Source organism: Larus michahellis, chromosome 2 (genome assembly GCF_964199755.1).
Source record: "Larus michahellis chromosome 2, bLarMic1.1, whole genome shotgun sequence".
Taxonomy (NCBI): domain Eukaryota; kingdom Metazoa; phylum Chordata; class Aves; order Charadriiformes; family Laridae; genus Larus; species Larus michahellis.
The window spans coordinates 148,170,181-148,182,880 of NC_133897.1; the positions used below are offsets into that span (position 1 = coordinate 148,170,181).

At 44.7% G+C, this 12,700-nt stretch overlaps 1 long non-coding RNA gene across 1 annotated transcript; it reads left to right on the forward strand.

Annotated features, from left to right (window-relative positions):
* Nucleotides 1-1,860: 1,860 nt before the first annotated feature.
* On the forward strand, nucleotides 1,861-8,117 carry LOC141738451 (uncharacterized). Its single transcript, XR_012585396.1, has 3 exons — nucleotides 1,861-1,977; nucleotides 2,125-2,313; nucleotides 5,972-8,117. It is a non-coding gene; the product is annotated as an uncharacterized LOC141738451 (long non-coding RNA).
* Nucleotides 8,118-12,700: the final 4,583 nt, after the last annotated feature.

A 12,700-nucleotide genomic window follows, 5' to 3' on the forward strand; every position in this document is an offset into this window, starting at 1 on the left:
GGTGGCCTCCAGGACGTCCCACCCAGCTGACTGCCAGGCTCTGGCCTCCCATCCTGATGGATCACCTGCTCCCCTGGCCTCCGCCTCCCCCCTTTTATTGCTACCACATGCAGAGAACTGTAACTCCTCAGCTGGTATTCCCTTGGAGCAACAGCTATTTCCTTGGAGGGGTTTCTTTTTTGGTATTATGGGGCAGGTTACAAAGATGACTATATAGAGGGCAGGAAACGGGGCACAAGCATAACCAATCCCCACGTGCAGGCAACATAAGAAAATGGCCTAGGGGCATTCAAAGGAGAAAAGAATTAAATTGGATGCACTGCGTTTTGCTGCATGCCTCAGTAATGCTTTCCCAGGAGGTGATGGGGGCCTACTTGATCGACAGCCAGAGGCATGAGTTAATTCTACATCTCTCGACAAAAAAACTTGGAAGATCTTATTAAAACAAGCAAACCCCAGCCTTTTTTAAAGGCCCTTATGCAAAGACTGCCTGGCACAGGCTGCGCAGTGCCTCCACAGTAACTTCATACTGACCCCCACTGTTCACATAGTGTGAATACAGATGGGCCTGGGACAGCCTGCATTTCCCGTACATGCAGAAAAGTTAATGTACAGCACAGCTGCTTCTTCCTGAACGTGCTGACAATCACTTCGTAGGGGAGTTTCTCAGGATTTGGAGACGCGGCGCACAGGGGCTGGAACACCTGAGGAATTACTCTGATCAGGTTGCTGCATGCCAGGAAACCTGGGACAAACACGAGAAAAAATTGAAAATCCACCTGGGAAAAGTTTTCAGGCAGAAGGAGAATGCATTCAAGATAACCTAAATATACAGTAGCTGTAGTCTAGAAGAAGACAACCTTTTGGCTTGTACAGAGGAGCTCAGGATCACTCAGCCCCTCGGGAAAGGAGAGCGCCAATCCGTCCAGCTTCCAGCCCCATCTGTGTTTCCTGATCCCACTGGTCTCTTCCCCGCCGCCACTTCTCCCTGGGATTCACTCCTCGTTCCCCTAAGTTCTCTCTCTCTCCACTGTGTGAATAAACTCTCTGTGTTTATTCGCCCTCCTGACCTACGTAGGGCTCTGCCCATCCTGCAAGCAGCTCCTCCATCCCCTCCCTGTGGTCATCCATACTCACCATTTCTGTTCTTTCTGAGAACGGAACATTTTCTGAATTTTCCACTGCACGCAGATTACACCTTTTTATATGCCCTGCCTTCCCCCTCTCACCTTCCAGAATCACTTTTCCCTAAGAACATAAGGAGCTTTATTCCACCCCCCCCCCCTTTTCTTTTTTCTGATTATGGCTCCAGCAGCCACTGGTTTGGGTTGAGTCAGGGTCATTTCCACTTTCCTGTGGAAAAATCTACCCATCACACATAAAAATTGGCAGGCAAAAGGTCTTTTGGCACCTCTGCCTCTCATTATAGTTCAGGTTTGCAAGTAAGGCTGACACTCCCCTGCTTAGAGAACTTCCCCCTTTTCTTTTTCCCCATGTTTTTTCTCTAAATACCGTTCTTGATGTTATTCTCCCTGTAGGGCAGTGAGTGACAAGCTGTAGCTGGGGTAAACTTCAGCCATCGGGAAGCACAATCAAAACATGTTATTTCTCTGGGCTTCTGGGAAACTGTGGCAGAATGTGACAAACCTTAAGCGATGCTATTTTTAGCAGAGGGCTTTATCCCAGAAACCTTTTACCGAAACCGTACCTAGCGCGCCTTGCTGCCCGGGGCCCCCCGTGCTCCCCTGGCGCCCAGGCGGCTGCCGGCCATTTCCAGAGCTCTGACCTTTCAGCAAAAGTCTACCAGAGCTGGCATTTTGCCCCAAGATGAGTTGTGATGCCAAGGCTGGAGCAAAAGTCGGGGGGGGACAGCCTTAAAGGTAAAGAGAAGTCTTTATCTAAAGGTGGAAGGTGTCATCGTATTTTTTTACTGACTGGTAGATGCTGGGAAAGTTTTAGCGACAGGAGGAGCAGCAGGTATACCAGCCTATAACTTCCTTTCTGAAGATAAGGATATAAAATAAACAGAGTGAAAGGTTGCCAATATGTGAATCTGGCTGGTGAATATCAGCTCGATCATTCCTGAATATAAGTTTCTTCTTTTTTTGACTTAATTCCTTACAGGGTCACATCCCATTCTGTGTTTTGCAGAAGATACCTGTTGGAAGAGCTCAGGCTGCTGTCTGTCTGGTGCGAGTTCGGGATTACGTTGCAGTTTGGTGTGCTCAAGGTCAGCGGTCAGGCTGTGCTGGAGCCCACAGGCTCCCTACTAAAAAGAGAGACCTGTGGCGCACCGCGGAGCTGTTTAGCAAGGTCAGTTTGTTCAAGTAAAGGTCTCTTTTTCAAAAAGATTGTTTGCAACACAAGCAATCCCAAATCTTTTCTGTGAACCATTTTATCATAAAAGTTCATGTCTGCAGGTATATTTGTTTCCAGTAGTTTAGATGTAATAAATACTAGGGTGTTAAATCACAATAAAAGAAAAGGGAAATTTTTTAAGTCTTCTACCAACAGAGCATGTCAGCTGCTTAACTGGAAGCCCAAAGGAGGAGAATAGCTCACTGAACTTCAAGTAAAACCAAATGCAGGCTGAGATTTCATTGACTAAATAGGAAGAAATACAATGCGCATATGAAAAGCAGCAACTCTATTTCCTATGTGAAAATTTTATATAGTATTTCTGTAATGTGACTGAACTTAAATTTAGACATCTGTTTAGACAGATTACTTAGCACCTTGGCACAGATGTTCTGTGTTTTTTATTATAGCGCTTTAATTAAAGAACATTCATCAGCGTTCACTCAGCGCAGTTAAGTGCCACTTTGACTAGAGCTGCACGGGGAGTGAGTTCTGCGTGCCATTTCTAATAGCAGCTTTACATCAGATGGCGATGGTGAACGATTGCCACACAGCCAGGCACAACCTTTTCGCCACTTCTGAGTGGAGACAGAGGTCAGGAGGGGACTCGCACCCTCACATCTGTGCAGCAGATGCCGACACACCTTCCACCCCCCCGCCGCTGCCCCCAGTGTCCCTGGAGGGAGGGGACCTGCTTCCCGCTCCAGCTCTGCCCTGCTGCCTCCTCCTGCTGCTTTCTGCCCTTTCCCACGGGCAACAAGTGCGTGCTTTACCAGTATGAGGTTTCCAAAGTAAAAGTGGAGGTGAGGGGAAAAGGTGACATAAAATTTGTCTTAGCTAAGCAAGGTAACCGGGAGTAATTTAGGTTAGGTCCCAGAAAAACTACAGAATGCTATCCAGGGAGGGTACGGCACAGTCCTTCAGAAATATGTGCCAGGTGCTGTAGTCCGAAGATAAATTCTCAAACACTGTGAACCAAGGATAAAAGTTTACAAGTTTGATTCCACGTCCCTGCAAAGTATTTCTGGCAATTCAGTGTATTCATCTCACAAACGTCTCGCATCAGCCTCCTGCAGGTGCAGCATGCCTTCCACCCCAGGCTCTGCCTGGCAGAGACCTGCAGAGATGACTGCTGCGTACCACAGAAATGTGCTGGGTGGGTTTGATTTGTAGAGAGCCTATAATTTGCTTCCTATCTCTTTTTAAACCCATTACATCCCTAACAATGGAAGCTGTCAGCTGAAGTGATTTTGTCAGCCAAATTTGAGAGACTGCACATTTTATGACCATTAAAGTTTCCTGTAACTTCTCACTTGAATTTTTCCATGTCTAAGAACATGGGGTTTTTTCGTTTGTCAAATTCCAAAATAAGCATCAGCAGTGATAAGAACCTGTCAGCTCAACAGGAAAAGAACCGGGGATTTTTTCCCTGGGTTATTTCTGTTCTTTTAATCTAATGAATATTTAATATAAAAAGCATAGACAATGCATGTCGTTAAGTTACACTCACTGTCTCTCTTATGGCACCGTGGGTTTGGTTTGCGTTACCCACAGAGGCAGCTCTTCGGCAGTAGGAGGAGAAATATGTTCCCCAAAGTTTAATTTCAGCAGTTACGGTGCTTTTCTGGATCATGTCAGGTGCACACTTGTTTCAGGCTGAGAGGCTGCCGGACCTCAAACACCCCTAAGGCATAGTCTCCCCTTCAGCAGAAAATGCCCAGCTGGGTGGAAGTGGGGAGCAGGCTTACAGCAGCCTGAAGCCGTGTGCCAGCTTTCACTACCCGTACGTGTTTTAAGTAGACATAGCCACACGTTTATGCTCGCCTGACACAGTGCTGTGTTGGGAGGTAGGTACTCACCCACCGAGCAGGGAGAGCAGCCAGCTAACATCTACCTTGAAGTCCACCTTGCCGGATGGGATCCCAAGTGATTTTTTTTTATTAAACCCATGGTTTCTTCTGAAAGTATCTCTTAGTTGGACTCTTCTCTGCCATTTGTGGTTTTTTTAAACTGCTGTCAGCGTCTTAACTGTTAAGGACAGCGGCCTGCCCTTTTCCTCTGCGCTAAGTAGAGCACGTAGCAGAGGCTTGGCCAAGAAGCACAGTGCTCCCTGGTTACTCTGCTGGGACACCCTGGGGTAACTCGCTGGAGCTTTGAGGCAACACACACTAACTGTTTTTAGCATTTTTCCTAAAAAAGTTGTGTGAATCTCTTTCTGCGTGTGTCCTTTCTCTTTGCTCTTCTGAAGGTTTTTTCTATCCTATTTTATGTCAGTATAGAAATACAGTCTCAAAATTCTGCTTATGTACACTTTGATTCCTGATACATGCTGATATAACAGAAAAACAATTGAATGGCTATGATGGCTTAGTCTCTGTTCTGGTTTTGAAGATGTTAAGAAATCTGTGAGACTCTGTATTTTGGAATGCATTTCTCACACTCTGATCCCTACCCTGCTGTCTGTAAAAGACTTTCTGGATGAAAGGTGAAACCCTGCGTTCCCTGCTTCAAATGCTGCTATTTACCTTTCATAATTACATGAATCAGCAAGTTGGATAAATATTTTTCCACGAGGAAGGGATGAGAGAAAGATGGAAAGAACAACATGTGACAGGTCTCAGTGAGTTCACTCAATGTATTTCTGGAAGGCATTCAAATACTTCAGTAAGAAAAGCAGGCCAAGAGGAGACAAGGATGGGGGTAAGAAGCACTGAGTGTTCATGATAGAAAGAGCTTTTCTGAAACTGCTAGAAAGACTGAAGTGATCTCTTGATTTTCTTATATGCAGGGCAGGATATTTTGTGGATATGGCTACTTAGAACAGGGCTTGACAGGGTCCGGTTTCAGGTAAGCATCAGTGTAGCTGTATGTTAAGATGCCATTTTGCAAAAGCAGATACAGTTTCTCGTCAAAATATCCTGTTAAAGGACAAAACAGATAAGAGACGATTTCTTGTGTAATGTGGCTGAGGAACTTTATCCTACAGGAAGGTAGCCACTCTGCAGAATAATTCACAGTTTAGTCATTTTTCATTTTTTTTAAAAATTCAAATTCTCTGGGACTAGTGTCATATTCTTGACATGCTTTGTGTGCCTTATGGCAGAATGGTACGTTGCCCTTCTTTCAGATGCTAGGCCTGCCATCCCTCCTGCCTCCCAGACTTAACACCTCCATCAGCCGCACCCCCGGATCGCATGCTGCATGCACACTGGGATGAGCTGATGCAAGCAAAACACAAGCAAAACACACATATTTGTTTTGGGTAAATTTCCTCATCCCTTTAGAAAGCTGAAGAAAAAAAAATCTATTAAAACAATTTTGTTCGTTTGGGGCAGGGAGGAAATAGATTTGAGATTTTTTTTCCCTAAATTTCCTCTCGATTTTATTTTGGTATTTTCAAGATAAACCAATTCTGAATTAAATAAAAATCAGAACATTTCTCAAAATTACCTTCAATTGCAGGCTGAAACTTGAAATTAAATATTTTATTCCACCCCCCTCAAGTGTTGTCTATCTCAGAAATGGTCTGAAGCAGTTCAGACCCAATGTACTTCTTTCCTATCACCCTCCCTCCTACACTCCCTCACTGTAACGTTGCCCTGTGGTTTTGCAGATGAACCTCTGAGCCTGGGGAAGTACAAAACCAGCATTAATCACCTGCAGGACAGGATCCTCTCTTTTTCCTTCACTCAGTGCCATGAGGAGCAGAGACAGATTCTTCGAAAGAGTGGATTGCTGTTTCTGCCACCTTCAAGCTACTTTGTCCATGAGGATGATCTGGTCTGTGTCAGAGTTCATTTATTTTTTTGCTTTCTGACTTAGTTTCAAAAGTTCCTTCAGGCCTGTATGCAAGCTAAAAGCAACTTAAAGTCACAACATTTATAAGAGAAAGCATTAAAAATAAAATGCATAAATCCCTCAGCTGTATCTGCAATTTGGAAAGAGAAGAAAAAGGCAGCAGTCCCCATCAGTTTGAATGAACGTAGAGCAAGGCACAGACAAAGCTCTGCCTGCCGTCTCACTCCTAGAAACCAGTATGGTCAGTGAGCTAAATGGTGACAGATACTGGAAAGAACATGTGGGGCTTAGTTGTGTAAGCTTCATGCATCAGGGAACTTACAGATCACCAAAACCAAATGCCGATGTGCCGACCTGTGATCTCCCTTTTAACAAGCTTGGCTACAGGAGCAGACAAAGAACACAGCAGCCTGCAGTCTTTTGGAGAGGTTTTTCCAGTGTGATGTAGTTATTCTTTACTAAGAATAGAAACAGAAAAAGGTACACACACATGCAAAGAGCAACAAAGGACTAAGGGTGTTATCTAGCATCCAGATAGTGTTAACAACAATAGTTTATAAATTGTAAAATTGAAGCTGTCTCCACAGGATAATTCTGAAATTCTGGATACAGGTCTTCAGCAAACTGAAAGACACAGAGATAGCTTTAGAAGTGATGAATTTCCCTCAGCAGCGGCAGAAGGTATCTCACTGAGAAAACAGCATCATGGCCAGAGCCTGACCCCTGAAAGAGACAGCAGGCTTGACAAGACAAGAGTGGCTGGAGGTCACATGCAGTGGCTTATACACAATCCTTTTCCACCAATTCTGTTGCCATTATGCTAAGATTCTGAGCCACATTTTTATTTACTGAACAGATTTGTGTCATTATAAAGGAAAATTCTGAAAATTAATAGTTTTATATTTATCAAGAAGAGTGTGAGATTTATATACATCAAGAAGAGTGTGGCCAGCAGGTGAGGGAGGTCATCCTCCCCCTCTACTCTGCCTTGGTGAGGCTGCACCTGGAGTACTGTGTCCAGTTCTGGGCTCCCCAGTCCAAGAAGGACAGGGAACTGCTGGAGAGGGTACAGCAAAGGGCTACCAAGATGATTAGGGGACTGGAACACCTCTCTTATGAAGAAAGACTGAGGGATTTGGGTCTTTTCAGTCTGGAAAAAAGACGGCTGAGAGGGGACCTTATCAACACTTATAAATGCTTAAAGGGTGGGTGTCAGGAGGATGGGGCCAGGCTCTTTTCAGTGGTGCCTGGCAACAGGACAAGAGGTAATGGGCACAAACTTGAGCATAGGAAGTTCCACCTAAACATGAGGAGGAACTTCTTTACTTTGAGGGTGTCAGAGCACTGGAAGAGGCTGCCCAGAGAGGTGGTGGAGTCTCCATCTCTGGAGACGTTCAAAACCCACCTGGATGCATTCCTGTGCAACCTGCTCTGGGTGACCCTGCTCTGGCAGGGGGGTTGGACTAGATGATCTCCAGAGGTCCCTTCCAACCCTATGATTCTATGATTCTGTATATAAAAATATATTCAGTTTCACAAAAACAATTTATGATCTGTTACGGAAAAAAGAAAAAAAATAGGTTTAATTGGTTTTCTTGTTAGAAAATGTAGTTTTGGAGCACTGCTGCAAAGAGGCGTTAATGTGTACTTTAGTGCAGAGTTCACTTCAAGTATGTAAATAATCTTAGAAAAATTGGTGCTGAAAGAATTTTGGTTTGAAAATCAGTTTTCATGATGGTATGAATGTAGAGCTGGTTAGGTTCATATATCAGAGCACAAAATAGCTACTTTTTTTTTAAAAAAAAAAAAAAGCCATGAGTTCATGCGTGCAAGGCCCATCAGGTGTCTCCCTATGTGCAGAGAGACAGGGAAGATCTTTGCTTGATCAACTTACACCAAGTGTCCGAAAGAGAAGTGCCCACAAGAGCTGTGCAAATATATATAAACAGAACTGTGCCTATATAATACGAGTCACTGATTCACTGGTCACCACAGGGGAAGAAAAATAATAATCGGGATGCAAGACCTGTGCTCTGTACATAATCCTGCGCCGTGGGTTCGGTCTGTTCATTATGTCGTAACTACCAGACTGGCTTCATGAAAATACCAGGTTGCCTAAATAACATGGCTGATTAGAAATGTTTCAGCATTCCAGTATCTGAAGGGGACCTACAAGAAAGCTGGAGAGGGGCTTTTTACAAGGGCACATAGTGATAGGATGAGGGGTAATGGCTTCAAATTGCAAAAGGGTAGATTTAGATTAGGTATTAGGAAGAATTTTTTCACTGTGAGGGTGGTGAGGCACTGGAACAGGTTGCCCAGAGAAGCTGTGGATGCCCCATCCCTGGAAGTGTTCAAGGCCAGGCTGGATGGGGCTTTGAGCAGCCTGGTCTGGTGGGAGGTGTCCCTGCCCATGGCAGGGGGTTTGGAACGAGATGATCTTTAAGGTCCCTTCCAACCCGAACCATTCTGTGATTCTATGGTTATCCATATGCACATAGTCCTATTTTTAACCTATAAGGGGTTGTACTAAAAAGAAAACGTGCCACAGTTTCTTTAAATTCCTGGAGACGCTCCCAGTCCGTACGCGCCGCTCGGGCGTTTTCCCGCGGAGCGGCACCGAACCCCGCACCTCACCGCAGCGCGCGGCGGCTGCACAGCGCCCTCTGGCGGCGGCCGCCCCGCCTGCGTCCGACCGGGGCAGGGCCGGGGGGGAGGGAAGGAGTTGGAGTCACTACAGCCGCTTCCCTGGGCTTGTTTTCTGACACGAGGTGTTAAAACCCGCCGGTGAACGATTACCCGCCGATCGCCGACTGTAAACGGCCACAAACCGGCCGGTCCTGCTGGCTGAATGACTGCTTGCCGCTTTTAAAATAAGCCCAAAGGGCTCAGAAAGACCACGCGGATGCCCACTGACCCCCTCAGGCTCCTCACTAAGCGACTCGCCTCAATCGGGTCTAAAGGTCTCATGGTTTTGGCCCCAGTCCGGCCGCCCATCCCTATTCAAGTAAGTCCCGTAAGCCTGCTGCTAACTGCATCGTTACCGGTAACGATTTCCCGTACCATCCGGAATTTGGCTGTGTGCAGATGCGCAGAGAGGTCCTGCTGGGCATCGCTCCCTGTTCCAGCAAAAACAAGGAGAAAGGGAAACAGGAACTGTGCCGGAGAGACAACTTGGTAAAGAGTATATCATAAGCACTCGGCTGCCAATTTGCCAGCAGTTTATCTCATGCCTCAGATTAGCGTCCCTTCGCTAATGCCAAACAGGGACATACATATTCATCTGCGAATGAACAGATAAACATAAAATGTGTTCTGCCAGGAATCAAGGAAGATATGAAACTATGTTTTCTCTTTCACACAGTTTGCATTTATCTGACCAAATTCAAAGTCTGTTCTGCGGATGTGTAGATCTCTGAATCCTGTGTGTTTAACACTTTGCTTCATCACTTACAATTCATTGGGCTATTCACTAAATACCATTTGCATGTGCTGAAGCAACGTAAGCTGCAGGAGTGGTTCTTCAGAAGTACATCTTGGAAGTGGATCCTTCAGGTAACAGAGCACACTCTGCAGCATGCCAACACCATCAATCTCAATGAAAATCCATGGATTGACTAGGTCTGGATCGAGCCCTTGAGGTATATTTTATAAACGCACTAGTTTGGTCATAGATATTAGTATAGCAGCCAGCGGCACCTGAGTTGGGAATAGGGTTGCATCATGCTGGAGGCTGAAAAATGTTTCAATAAGCATGACTTTTGTCCTTAAGACTGTAAGACTAATTGAAATCAAAGTGTGAGTAGTGTGTGAGACTAACACCAGAGCCACACAGACAGTAGAATGAGCAATGAAACAGTAACAACCCCACAGTTTAACTGAACTGCTGTAACAATCCCATAGCAGACCTGCGCTGTCTGGGTCTAGAACCAGACCACAACTAAAGTTTCACCCCAGCCAACAGTCCCCATTTGTGATGTCTCCTAAGCTATTGTGAGAGATCCTCTATTTGTTATCACTGCCTTGGAAAACAACTTCAATGCACCACCCCAGTTCCCAGCCTCGGGGTTGGAGGGTGTGCAGAGCATGCTGCCCACCCCTAAAACAAGAGAGTGAAACTTGGCGGGAACTAGAAGGATAGGTCTTGTTCAATAACATGCCTTCAGTGTGCTGACATCTGCTTTGCCCATCACAGGTTGACTGATGGTAAATTTTTTGCTCCCAGTAGTTCTGCCAAGCCGTTCCTGACAATCCTGTACACTGTATACACTGAATCATATAGGTTGAGTAGTGATACAACGAACAAAACACAAGTATTTGAATGGTTTTCCATTTAATTTCCAGTTTTGTTTCTACAGTAGAGGCTGAATATGCCAAACAGTTCTCTGTAAATTCTTTCATGCTTATAAAAATTATTCAAACTTCAAGTTCCTGAAGCTGAACAGCTTCAGCCAAAGTTGTGCAGCAGTATTCTGGATACTTAATTCTGCCCAAAGAGTTTTTCCAGAGATTTCTTTCACATGGTCCTCATTTTCCCCTGGACTTTTAAAGTTAATAACAAGCAATTTTTAATAGTTTCAGCTCATGAGTCTTGGTGTATTTATTCAACAACATAAAAGAGCTGCTCATCATCCAGTTTTGTTAGTGTCTCAGAGCTCTAATCTTGACCTAGTTTGTGAATGTTTTATTTATTGACAGAGGGCTACGCAAACAGCCTCATCTCAGAGGAATTCCAAACACAGGCTCAGTCCAAGAGGACGCAACTTCTCCAGGGCATCCCCACCTCGCCATTTTTGTTTTTGTCTGGCTACTCCCTCCTCCTAAAAGGTCTTTCAAGCCTCATTTTTCCTTGACAGTGTTTCTATCTTTCTTTCATCAAGAAACACTGCCAACAACATATACTTAAATCAGTGTCTCCTTTCTCCTGCGAACTGTGACTACAAATCACGCACACAAATGTTGCAGCACTATTGGGAAGTGTCCATGATGGTATGACTCATTTCTCAGCTGAGATTGCAAATGCTTTGCAAGCTGGGGCTTTGCATTTTTTTCTCATCTTTCAACAAAAATAATCTAGGAAAAGAGACAGTCTGGAGCATGAGGGAAGGAGGAGTGACAGAAACCCTGAAAGCGATCTGGGCTCACATCACTAGCTTTATCAAGATCCACACATAGCAATGTAAATTTGTTGCACTGGGCTTCCTGGTGCTTTATGGCACTTCTAATTTAGAGAACAGACAGAAGTATCAAACTCAAATGCCAAGACCTGAGAACATCCTTCAGCCAAAAGACCAAACCATCCCAAACCAATGCAGCCAAAGACAAAAATCCACGTAGAGCCACAGAAGGGTTTTTCCCCATTTAGTTCTAAAATATAACATGATGTTCCATAGTTGCTTATACAAAGAAACTAGCCGTTTATACCCTCTACCTCTTGCTATACTTTTACAAGAAGCTCAGGTAGCTGGCCTTCCAGCAAATTCTGAGTCTACTTGGACAGAAGGTGTCTGCTTTCAAGATAGCCGTTATGCCGTTTGCAATAGCAGAGTAATGCTGCACCAAACAACCTGAGAAAACCAACATCAAATGAGAGCAAATAGAGACTTACACTGCAGGGGAAGTTATTTCAAAAATAACAGGCTTTAAATGAAGCAAATCGACCCAGGGGAAGTGAAATACTCCTCTTTGAGCGTGGCACAGGCATCCACAAGATGCTACAAAGCCCCGCAGACTCCCTGGGGAGGCCTGGGTCACCACCGAGACCCCAGGGGAGGCTTGGCTCACCGCCTTGAGACCCCAGGTCAGGCTTGACCCAGGTGGCACCGCAGAGCTGCTTCAGCTCTGAAAAACCTCTGGCAAGATACCACGGCTGCTACAAATTCCTGCAAGAAAAAGGCACCGTGGCATGAAATGGGCAGTTTGGGGGCGAGAGTGGAAGAAAGAAGACAGCTCCTAACCTCTCTAACCATCTCTCTAACCAGCCATGGTTATTTTGACTCTTGGCTCACCATGCGGTCTCAGAGCAGGTGCTGCCTCCCTCTGCCCACAATATATTTACAGATTGAATTTACTTTATTATTTTCTCATCATGTGCCGAAGGTCCACCTTCTGCCCAGCTCTTTGTCTCTGCTTCTCCCCCAGCTGTTACCTTCTCAGCATCTCATCAGCATACCCTTTCAATTCCCTTTGAGACTATTTATGAAGTTGTAAAGGAACATAAATTCACATTTTTGCTTCAAAATATATTAGAGATTTGACTACTTCGCAGCATACTAAAACTGGACTCATACAAAGAGGCTTTGAAAAGGTCAAATTCTGCGAATATCCAGTTTCTAACTACATTATATTCAGCTGTGCTTACACTCTTTTTGTGTTCATTTTGTCAGGCTATACTAACAAATGAGTTTGCTGATATTATTTATAGGATAGTAAATCTTATGTGCAAGAACATAAAGTTCATACTAATGAGCAGAAATCCATCACTGATCTGTATGTTCAGTCAAAACAAAAATAAATATCTGAGACTGTGAATACCAAATTCTTA